This window comes from Pinus tabuliformis, chromosome J (genome assembly GCF_031772625.1).
Source record: "Pinus tabuliformis cultivar Carrire ecotype Pingquan chromosome J, CPIR1, whole genome shotgun sequence".
Taxonomy (NCBI): Eukaryota; Viridiplantae; Streptophyta; class Pinopsida; order Pinales; family Pinaceae; genus Pinus; species Pinus tabuliformis.
Window position 1 is genome coordinate 1,159,370,165 of NC_142295.1, and position 13,138 is coordinate 1,159,383,302.

Sequence of the window (13,138 nt, forward strand, 5' to 3'; positions counted from 1 at the left end):
CCACTGGGTGATGAGCTTGGCTTGATGTTCCCTTTCTACAATCATTGTCCAAAACAGAGTGGCAATAGATCATTCCATTGGGCAATGGCACGCCCAGGGTCAAATCGATTGAGTGCTTTACCTGGCAGTGCATAGGTACCCCTATAAGTCAGGTGAAAATGTCCCTGTACTCCTCCATGACCTTGTCGATCTGTTGCTTCTATGGAGAGGAACCCTGTATGGAAGCTATGGCCACAACATTCTTCTTTCCCTTTTGGTGAATAATAAGGAAAACAAATTCGTGGTCTAGGAAATGATTTTACTGTATTTCTTTGTAGGGGTCAAAGAGATGGTAGTAGGTGGGGCTACCTCTGGTATCCTGTACAACTTATTGGCCAATGTAATAATCACAGAGCGAGGTCTAGACTCATACACAACATGTCACTTCCACAAGTATGGTTTTCCTAATAATACATCACAAAATTCAAGAGGAGCAACATCACACAGTACCTCATCCATGAAGGGCTTGATAATGTGGGGAAAGCGACACTGTTGGATGATGCAGAGATCTCGTCCTTAGTGAAGCCACCTAATGGTGTGTGGCTGTGGATGTGTTGTAGCCTTTAGGCCCAACCACTTCATGACCTCTGCTGAAACGAGGATATTTTGGCTCCCATTGTCGACAATGAGCTGCAATGGAAAAACCTTCACCCACATTTGTGAGTGGAAGAGGCGTTACCCCTCCTCTGGATCTTCAAGCTCATTCTTATGGATCTTGGTGGTAGCCATGGTGGCACTAGCCTTTGCATCAATGATCTACTTCCCTTTTTCATTCCCCTTATCGAGTTTTGAATCAGAGTCAGAAATTGCATCTGATTCGGGGGCCTTCAGCTTGGCCACTAGTGATTGCTTGGCCACTAGTGACTTCTTGGCCCAAAACTCACTTTTGCTATGACTGGAGCTCTTATGCAACTCACACCATTTTCTTATGTCCTTTATCTGTGTGGTGTTGTTCTTTTCTTGCAGCTTTGGCGAGTTGTCTTGGGTAGCCCTGCCTTGGCTTTGTCCTTTGCTTTAAGGTTTGGGGGCATATTTTCCTTTCTTCAGATTAACATATCCAAATTATCAATTCTTCTGTTTAAACTTTTGCTCAATCTTGACATCGTATTAGTACATTGTGCCGAGCGAGGAAATTTCAGGGAGCTCTATCTCATCCTAGACATACTTGTGTAGAAAGTTGCAGTACTTGAATACCAAATGTTGCTTAGAATCCTTGATACCCAGCTTCGTGCCAAGGGTATGGAAAATATTTGTGAACTCTAGCACATCTCGGTCCCTTCCCTGCCATAGTGTGGCCCACTTTATGTATTTATCTTCATAGCTCCCAACAAGGTAATATTGTCCCTTGATGGCGTCTCAGAAAGAATCTGATGTGGGTCTCGCTGAAAACGGCGAGGGTTCACTCCCATCCTTTTTTTCACAATAGGTTTCCCACTAGTCCTTAATGTGTGGGGCGAGTTTGAGAAGTGAAAAAGTAATATTTTCCCGATTGGAAAAGTCATGAGCTAAAAAATATCCTTCCAACAGATTTAATCATTTATGTATCATGTCTTCATCTGTCCGACCCTCAAATATGGGAATATCAAAGTTAACATGTACCTTAAAAGGAGTGGTGCCTCCATAGTCATTGCTAGATGACAATGCATCACCTATGCGTAGCCAACAAAGGATCTAGGTAGTGTTATCTCTCATCGTGTTCCTTTATCGCTCGAGTGCTTCCTTAAGAAACATTTTGAAAGGATCTCCTACCACCTCATCTTTCATTTCTCCTGCCGTGGGAGGTCGTAGGGGTTTGTGAGGCTAGTCCTGAAAGGGTTCAACTAAATCGAGCCCTAACTCATTATATCCTGACCTCGTTGGGGACATGCAAAGAAAACCAAGGAAATAGTAGATCTCTATAATACCACTAATCTGAACTTAAACAGGAACACATCAAATTACAAATATTACCATAAATGCATAGATGTTGCAGAAATAATAGATCATTTTATTAATAGAAAAATACTGAACTATTTTTACAAATAAAATGGAAATCAACTATCTCGAGTGATGGTAGCTTATCTCTGAGAAGATATGTGGCAGCTACATCACTCTGAAATATGTTGCAATGAGGCTTAAGCGCCTATTTATTATTGAATAACAAGAGAAAACCCTAAAAAATCAAAACCCCAACACTAGGAGATGTAACACCAAGATCTTGTGGGCGTTGTTGGGGTTAGTTGGACTACCAACTTCCTAGGGTCGTAACTTGGTCATATTATCTCCCTTTGGCTTGTACCATACCTTGTTGGAAAGGTCTCTCTGAGTACTACAGGATTTATGTTAGGCCCTTACTTATGGCTACAACCCTATAGTGGACCTAAAAAAAACACCGTTTAGGGGGTCAAAAATTCCCTAGAAGTTCAGGACCCGAAAAATTACTAAAAATGGTAAGTCCTAAAATAAACAAGGAAACAAATGAAACCAACTGGAGGTCTAGGTGGAATAAGTTGGTGGCCACCAATATTCACCTCAGTCATAACCTACAAATTTTCACAATCACGTGATAAGAATCAACCAATTCCCATAATAGAAATAAAAATATTATTGTGGGAAAACCTTCAGGAAGAGATTGCTGGGATTTATTAGATAGTTGAGGAAATGTTAGTCCAAACCCTTTCACTTAGTATGCTAAACTATAGAGGAACACAGTCTGGTACGAGGTGGGTAAGAGACCAACTTTGCAAGAAATCATATTAAGAAAAATTAATGAAAGACTTTCCGGAAATTCAAAGTTAAATCATTAAGAGGAGAAGGAACAGAGATTATGATGTTTACCTGTGTGAAGGTTAGAAAGGGTTGGAACCCCGAGACATGAACTATAACCCTCGAAATGACAGACCTTGACTGCGTAATTGTTCTAGTGTGAATGAGTGAGTTGATAAGAGACGAGGCTAGTGTTTAGTTACGCTAACCTTATAAGGACAAATCACCTCCATTGGATGTGGAGCTAAGCCATATACAACTAGGATAACTCCACCTGTGTGCTCAATAATTGACATCTGTGGGTACTGGGTGTGTCCAGAAGGTTCTGCACTGAGCTCCAAATCATACTGAATAATTGGTTAAGGGAGTGGCATTTGGTGTGTCGGGTAGAGCTACTATGTTAATTGACCCAATTCCAATGTATAAACATTAAAGATATTTGACACATTTAATTGAAAAAAAAAAAGTGTGAGGACTTAAGTCCTCTCCGAGTAAAGTCACACTTATATTTCGTACTTTAATTAAATGTTTTCACTATGATGATTATTATGTAGTTGTGGTCATTTAATGAGTGTAAACATGTTACAAGTGGTATATGATCCATAGTATGCAGCATTGTGGCCTCGTGGAAAAAAAGCTATAAATAATCAAAGTGTTTATAATTTATAGAGAGAGAAAGAGAGATAGATGAAGTAGTATGAGGAGGGGATTTGGAGCCACCCCATCTAGTGGACCCTCAACGGCAGTTGGATCCAACCCAAAGATGTGGGTCTAGTTAAGATAAGGCACTACAGATGTGAATGCTATGTTGTTGGAGATTGTCTGGTAGTTACGAAATGAGATGAGGAATTGAAGAGAAAATAATGAGAGATTGAGGTTGGAGAAGGAAAGGATCATGAAAACTCTCTTGGATAGACAAAATCTGAGGAACCCATTTCCTAGTCTAGATAATGGGAATAAGGAAGAGACAAGGCAACAACAGGGGGATCATCCAGAACACGAGGGAGCTTAACTGGATAATGACGAAGAGTATGGTAATACGTTTGGTGACAAGGGGGCGAAGAGGTCAAAAATTGAGTTACGAGGGGAATTCAAAAAGATAAATCCCTCACTGTTTGATGGAGAAGCAGAAGAGGTTGTGGAAGCCGGGTTGATCAATATGAATAAGTACTTTTAGATTTATGAATATGACGATAATTTAAAGGTCCCACCAGTAGTTTATCAATTCTAGGGTGAAGCTACACTATGGTGGGAAGAAACTAAAATAGTCTGTAGCATTAATGAGCAAGAAGTGACTTGGGATACCTTCCAAAAACATTTTAAGGCGAAATACTAAACTGAGAGGTTTTATGACAATAAGGAGAAGGAATTTCATGATTTTAAATTGGACAACAATCCATGGATGAGTTTGTAACCAAGTTCACCTCTTTCTTACGATATGTTCCTTACATACAATAAGAAAAGGAAAAGGTGATGCACTTTGTAAGCAGTCCGCCAAAATTCATCAAGGAGAGGTTGGATTTTGATAATATCGAAACAATGGAGTAGACCATAAGAAAGGCTCGTATTTTCTATCAACAGTTGTGGAAAAAAGGAAATAATAGTAAAGGTTGGCCGAGTAAAAAGGGACAAAGTATTTTTCAGAGTAATAATAAGAATACCAGATCTACTGGGATAAAATATGTACCCATAAAATCTATCAGAGGAACCCCGAGAAAGGGTCAAGAGTGAAACAGAGCCTCAAGTGAACCTAAGGAAATTGAGGCATCAAAGAATTAGAACCTGGGCAGTCACAAAAGCCTCCCCTGTAGTGTTGGAGTTTTGGGGAACCCCATTACTACAAAAAATTTCCTCACTGCAATAGAACTAGGCTCACTACAAGTGTTTAGGAAGCATATACTATTAGAGAAGTTTCCATAAACATACCAAGAATCAATGTTTCCCTGGAGCATCATTAGGCAGAATACCAACTCTCCATGGTGGAGTTCAAAGGTAAGATTGATAACCAATATGTGTCTATTTTAATTGACCCACGAGCAAGTCTTAGTTATGTTAGTTTGAAAATAGTTTAATTGTGTAACCTATCAAGTACTAAGTTTAAAAATTCATGGTTAGTGCAATTGGCGACTGGGAAAAATTGCAAGGTAAGAGCCAAAGTTGAAGGTTGTCTTGTTGAGATCGAGGGGCAACAGATTAAGATAAATTTGAATATATTACCTCTAGGATTATATGATGTGTTGTTTAGATGGATTGGATAGAGGGACATTGTTCCCTAATAAATTCTAAATATAAAACCATCAGTTTCCTCAAAATATGAAGGAAATAGAAAGGAAATTCAGGGTATTAAAAGAAATGTTAAGTTGTGGTCCATCACTATTAATATGTTGAAGAAATGCATCAGAAATGGTTTCCAAGATTTCGTGGTATAGGTGGATTATGATAACACCAAGTGAAAGTTAGTTTCTTTAGAAAATATACCCATCATTTAGGAATTTGTAGATGGGTTTCTTGAAGAGATACTATGGCTACCCCCAAAAAGGAGTATTGAATTTACTATAGAACTTATTCCTAGAGCTACCCCAGTGTCGAAAGCACCATATCATATGATTATACTTTAGTTAATTGAACTCAAGATCCAGCTGTGGGAACTACTTGATAAAGGGTACATCTGACCAAGTGTGTCACCTTTGGGGTAACCAGTGTTGTTTGTAAAGAAGAAAGATGGAATGCTGCGGTTGTGTATTGATTATATGTAACTAAATAAGCTAACCCTAAAAAATAAGTACCTTTTTCCAAGGATCAACGATTTATTTGACCAAGTTAAAGGTGCCTCAATATTCTCTAAGATTGATCTGTGATCGGGGTATCAACAAATTAGAACTAAGCGTGAGGATGTTTGCAGAACCTCGTTTAGAACATGCTATGACAATTATGAATTTATTGTTTTTCCTTTTAGGCTTACAAATGCTCATGCAACCTTCATGATTTTGATGAATGGGATTTTCCACCCGTATTTAGAAAAGTTTTTTCTAATTTTTATCGGTTATATTCTGATTTATTCAAATAATATAGAGGAGCATAAGGAACATTCACAGATAGTTCTATAAACATTAAGAGAAAACGTATTCTATGCCAAATTTAGTAAATCTCACTTCATTAAGGAATAGATTCGATATTTCGGACATGTAATATCCTCAAAAGGTATTGTTGTTGATCCAAAAAAAGATCAGGACTATCGTGGGCTGGCCTATTCCTAGAAATGTTGCAGATATTCAGTCTTTTATGGGATTAGCTGGTTAATATCTTCGTTTCTTTGAGGGGTTTTCTAGAATTGCCTACCCCATAATATCTCTACAAAATAAAGGAATAATTTTAAGTGGAAAACTGGATGTCACATAGTTTTGAACAATGTTAACACTTATTGACATTAGCTCCAGTGTTATAAGTTTTTGATCTAGAAAAGAAATTTATAGCATGTAGTAATGCTTGTCAAGAAACGGCGGCAAGTGTCTTTAAGCAGGATCGAAATGTAATAGCCTATAAATCACAAAGTTAAAGGAGCATGAGCAAAAGTATTCGACATATGATTTATAGCTTACTACGGTGGTACATGGATTAAATGAATGGTACCATTACCTACTGGGGAAGAAATTCATGTTAATGAAAAATTATAGTAGTTTAACTAGTTTCTTCAAACAACCTAATTTAAATGCATGACAAGCCAGGTGGACTTCATTCTTATGTGAGTTTGACTTTTATATAAGACACCTTAAAGTGAAGGAAGACTGTGTAGTTGATGCCTTAAGTAGAAAGGTGCAATGTGTTTATTAAATTTAGCACCATCACATTGAGTTTGATGTGTTAGAACAACTTAAATAAGCTCCTCATAAGGATCCAAAATATGAATTCTTATGGCAGTAAACCAAGCACACATAATATTGTGGAAAAAAATCTGAGTATGGTATAAATGATATAAATCTATTGAATTTGAAAGGAATGGTTCATGTTCCTAACCAAATGGTCATTAAACAAATGTTTCTAGATGAATTTCCTCATAGCCCTTTTGCTTCCCACCCTGGGTATCAAAAGTTGTCCTTCACAGCTACGACAATATTTTTTGCCTGAAATGAGTAAATATATCACTGTATATTTAGCCAAATGTTTGGAGTGTCATCATGTTAAGGGTGAACATCAGCAACTTACTGGTTTACTCCATCTACTTCTTATTCCTGAATGGAAGTGGAAAATAATTACACTAGATTTTATAACTAGATTACCCAAAACCCATAAACAACATGATTCCATCATGGTAGTGGTGGACAAATTAAGAAAAATGCTTATTTTATTCCCATTAAATCTATCTATAAAATTGTATAAATTGTAGATATCTTTATGAAGGAGATATTTCAGTTGCATGGCATGCCAAAGTAGTAATTTCATACAGGGCTGTAAAGTTCACATCTACATTTTGGAAAGCTCTTTTTACGATGATGGGTACACACATCCAATTTAGTACTGCTTATCACCCTCAGACGGATGGACAAACTGGGAAGGTAAATCAAGTATTGGAAGATATATTACGGATGTACGTTATGCAACAGCCAACCAAATGGGAAGAATATATTCATTTGGTTGAGTGTTCTTACAATAACAGTTACCACAAGTCATTAAAAATGAGCCTATATGAGGTATTGTAAGGCAGGTAATGTAGAATACCTACTAATTGAAGTATCCAAGAGGACAATATGATTTTAGGGCCTAACATGTTGGAAAAAACAAAGCAAGAGGTGAAAAGAGTTGGACAAAATTTAAAAGCTACCCAAGATAGGAAGAAGGCTTATGCAGATAAAAAGATAACTTATAAATAATTCCAAATAGGAGATCATGTTTATGTTATGATAAAACACAAGAAGAGCACCCTACAGTGGGGTAGTTGTGCTATGTTAGCACCCTTCTATTATTGACTTTTCCAGGTCTTAGAAAGAATAGGGATAGTAGCTTACTACATTGGCCTTCCAATCCATATAAAGGTTCATAATGTATTTCACAATTCTCTATTAAAGAAGTATGTGTATGATTTCAGACACATTATTAACTTGAAAGGTATATGATACAAACTTAGCTACTGATACCCACATTATGCAAACGAAATCGCATGCCATATACATGTCTCAGGAATCCATGGTGGAAACCTTCACAATTCAAGGTTTAAGGCCCCTTAATTAAACTTTATGCGGAACTACAACATCTGATGAAAACCTAGTTTATTAAAGGTTAATTCTTTAAGCAGAAATATATTCGTGTTTCCTCTTAACCCTTATAACTCAACCCTTCATGATCCTTTGGTTAACTCTTATTAACCACACATATCAACCTTACCATAGTCTTCAGACTTTGGTTAAACCTGACTTAAACCATAATATCTTTACTCTACTTATTTCTATTATTTCCCATATAATAGAAATATTACATAAACCCACACTTAAACATTACCTTTCTGCCTTTGTACAAACCTTTTCACATTTACCGATACTCAACCTTTCGCTTCAAATCTACACCGTTGATTTCTTCCTTCCGATCAATAGCTATCACGCGATCTCCAACTTTCACCCATCCCGCTGGAACTCAAAGAAGTCATACTTCTTTTAAATAACCCATCGGGTCCGCCCAGTGTGTTAACCCACACACTTATTCATGCGTGATTACCATCCGATCCTTCAACCATCGAACAATCAGGATTATCAAAACTCAACGAGGTTTTAAGCTCGTTGAATAAAACCTCATCACATCCATTTTCTAGATTAAGCCTCGTTCTTTTCCCGATGCGATATGAATCTAATCAATCACCAAATTGATGGCTGTGATCTACTAGGACTTCAACTTGATTAAGTCACGGTTCATAACTTTCTCGGGTCCAGAATTAAAATACCGCTTATGACTTTGAGACCATGCGAGAAACAACTTCCGCCTACGAAAATTGCCTTTCCATTCTAATTAATGCCCATGCATCTTCACCATGTGATGACTGTGGATCTCTTTCCATCGGACGCCTACGATATTTTCTCCACCATTCCTCGTTTGTCGTTATTATCCGTCGATCTAGATGGTCCAATGGTTTCCGTTGTGCTAGTGAATCGACCCCAATCTCAATTGAAACTCTCCTCCATCTGCTTATTGGTGGAATTGCGTTAAACACACATTTATCTCTGCGCTTTGTCCTTCTCGATTTCGTTTGCACACACATATCTTATGCAACAACACTTTGTTTATAAAGAATTACAATCTAGTCACATATGTACTCTACACAGGGTTGAAATTGAATTTTTGTATTCGTAAACAAGTATTTACACAGGTTCTTCTCTCAAGCCTGATTTCCAATATCAATGGCCTCTGTTTCCCTATCTTCACGTAGGCTTACAATCAAGCTTTATCTAATCTTTGAAATCTAATTCACACTCTAACTAACTAACTCTTTCTATGCCTTTTAAGCCTACATTTATACAAAAGGTTCTATGAATCAATTCTAGTTCAGATCCTTAATAATTTTAATTAAATCCTAAGAATTCTCTCAATCCCAGAAATTATGAACTAATTCCTAATTTAATATCTACAATTAATTTCCAATCTATCAATCCATATGAACTCTCAACTATCCTAATTCTCTTATGTTCCTCTTCATTTGAGAACATTTACAATATGCCTCTCAATACTTAATTAGATCCTATTCTCATAAAATCACTCGAAAAGATTAAAATTACATTAATTTGATGCATAGGAAACCAACCTCCTTAAAACACATGACCCCCTATGTCTACTAAAATATAATGATATTTCTAAGCCGAATGCTCTTGCATCAATATATAAGTAAGTATAGGTTAAATTTTGAAAAAATATATGTACAATTGGGTGAGGAATATATAAACTAATGATAACAATGACACTTTAATAGGTCAAACTAGATGAGGAGTTCCTGGTAGAACCTTTACGTATTCTCCAATGATGAGAAACAATAGCAGAGGTGAGATATCATCCAGGTTAAAGTATAGTGGAGGAATGTTATCCTAAAGGAATCCACCTAGGAATATGAAATGCTTATGTGATAGGCTTACCCTAACTTGTTCCATGGGCTAGAATAAACAACGAGGACAATGTTTCACCAAAGGTGGGGAAGATGTAACACCTATGGATGACACTAATTTACTAACATTTATATTACCGAATTACATAAGACCATATTGATTGGGGCTCATGGAATCCAATGGAACTTTTGTTTAAACATTTAATTATGCAATCATGATTATTCAGTTATGAAATCTTCGAATTAGTTAGGGTTGATCTGTAACTAATTCCAACTTCTAGAGAGAACTCAACCATAAGGGGTTGACGAATGGAAACTTGGGAATTAATATTATAATCTTCGGAGTGAATATAGTTGATTTTATGAAAATTGTGACATATTCATGATAAAATATCCTAAAAGTGAATTCTCTAACAAATTAAGTTCATATAAGAGTAGGAAAATATTTAAACATAACAACATGCATAATAAAAAACATTTTAGTTGAACTAAGAGCTTGCATGAAACAACTATTGTGAGAAGAAACTACAAGAGCCGAGGAGGTTGAGACCTCACAGCTGAGGAAGAACTAGTAGCTTGGTCTGGTCCCCCCCTAGAACACAGTTACTGGTTAAATTAACATGAAATAATAAAAGGAACATTTCTTAGGTAACCATAGATTTATACAAAATGATGTGTTATGCTTCCTTAAGAAAAAAAGGGAGAAATTGTAAAACCGAGGGAAAATTGAACAACATGTAAATTCAAGAACCATTACTATTTACAAATATTATTGAAGTGGAGGAAATGGGTGTAACCCATTTCATTATACCAAGTAGTAACTCTAGAAAAAGAGCCAAAATTTCTACGGCCAAGAAACTTACAATGCCAAGACGAAGTTGCCAAAATTCAAAGCAGAAAACCAAAGTTTACATCTATTCAGTGGCTGCAAATTACCAACGGGAGTCCATAATTTTGTTCAAACTTAAAATCATTTGGAATTCACAAAATAGGTATAGTTGCATGATAATTCAATTAAAACTAGTCAAGAAATGACAGAAGGAACCCAAGGCTTCAACTGTAGGACATAACCACGACAATATTCACTAGATTACCCATAAGCACCAATTTAATTGCATTAAAATGGCACAAAAACTTGGTTGGGTTCCTTTCCAACCATGTAAACAAAGAATGAGGGAATGGGTGTCTTCCATGAACTTATCTAGAGACTGTGGAAGTTTTGTGAAATCCTTGAACCTTATCGGCGGAGTATCAAAGATGAGGGAAACCTTGAACATAACCTACAAACATTCACAATTGCATTATAAGAATTAAGAAATACACAGAATATAAATAAAAGATTATTGTTGGAAAACCTTCATGGAGAGAGTTGCGAGCATTTAACTAATAACTTAGGAAATTTTAGTCCAAACCCTTTCTTTGGGTATGCTAAACTGCAGAGGAACCCATTCTCATATGATGTGGGTAAAATCCCAACTTTGCAGGAAAACCTGTTAAAACAAATTAGTCAGAGACCTTCTATAAATTCAAAGGAAACTCATTAAGAGGAGAGGAAACTGGAATTATGATGTTTACTTGTGTGAAGGTTGGAAAGGCTTGGAACCCCATGACCTAAAACATAACCCTCCAAATGGCAGAGCTTGACCATGAAACTGTTCTGGTAGGAATGAGGGAGCTGACGAGTGACAAGGGTAGGGTTTAGTTACCCTAACATACCAAGGAAAAATCACCATCGTTGGGTGTGGAGTTGAGCCATCTATAGTTGGGATACCTCCACTTGTGTCCTCAACAACTGACATATGTGGGTAGTGGATGCGTTCAGAAGGTTTTGTGCTGAGCTACAAATCATATCGAATAACCAGTTAAGGGAGTAGTATTTGGTGTTTCGAGTAGAGATGCTATGTTAATTGATACAATTCAAATGTCTAAAAATTAAAGATATTTGACATGTTTAATTGAAAACAAAAAAAAGTGTAAGGACTTAAGTCCTATCTAAGCAAAGTCACACTTATATTTCATACTTGAATTAATTCTTTTACTATGATGATTATTGTCAAGTTATGGTAATTTAATGGGTGTAAGCATATTACGAATTAAAAATATCTTTTATACACATAACATGAAGGTATTGTAAATACTTATTTTAATTAAATTGAAAAAAACATTTATAAGATATAAATTTCAAACATCAATTCTAACTGTTGCTATAAAATTATTATGTATATATTATGGATAAGTTAAATCTCTACCATCCACTTATCAGTAATTGATAAATAAAAAATATGATAAAAACACTTTCGAAGAAAAAAAGATAAAAATGATAATAATAATAATAATAATAAATCAATTTTTAGATCATTTTACTATGACTCAATGGAACAATATCAACATTTTATACCTAATGAAATCAATTTTTCTAACCTTTCCTATATCAATATAAATACGTCTGGTTTGAGACATTGTGTTTTTCTTGCATGGCTAGCAGGCCTTCCATAAAATGGTTTGATCACTTAAATGTCTCAATTGTCCTTAAATTATTGATCTCATATTCAACATCATCTTATTTCATACATGAAGTGGTTTGATCTATGTTAGCCTCCACAATGTCCCAAGGCTGAAAAGGGAGATGGACATGAGGTAACCTCAAACCAATCTTTCAGTTTGGTAGCTAGCCCTACCAAACCAAAGAGGGCTCTCTTTGTGGTCACAACAAAGAATGTGACTCGTGCAAGAATGGATTTTAGGCTAGATAGTTCAACTCTTTGGGGTTTATGATTTTAGGTTTTTTTTGTTGGATGATGGTATAGATCTTGGGGGCTAGGTCAAGGTTCCTAAAAGATGAGTTTGCAGAAATATATTGGGGCAAGCTAGTCATTCTCAGTTAGCATTCTTGATTTGTGATGCTGGATATGGTAGAAAAGTAAGATTTCAAAATAAGCATGAGTTCATGAATTCATTTTTATGAGAGGAAAATGCAACAAAAATATGAGAGATTCAACAAAACAGAGCATAAACATATGAATTATGTTTAATACTTATGAAACAATAAAAAAATGAATTAAGATGCAAATAGAGAGGACAATACATTCAAGTTGATGATAACAGAAGAAAAAGAACTTCTAATGAACATACCACAAGAATCCCACTATAATAGTTGTAAGTCTTGTATATTACTCCTGCAAATATTCACAAGTACACTATCTCCACAAAGCCTTCACTAAACAACAACCAACCCTTTCACTGACTTAGATTTGGCTTGATATAGACCAAAAACCT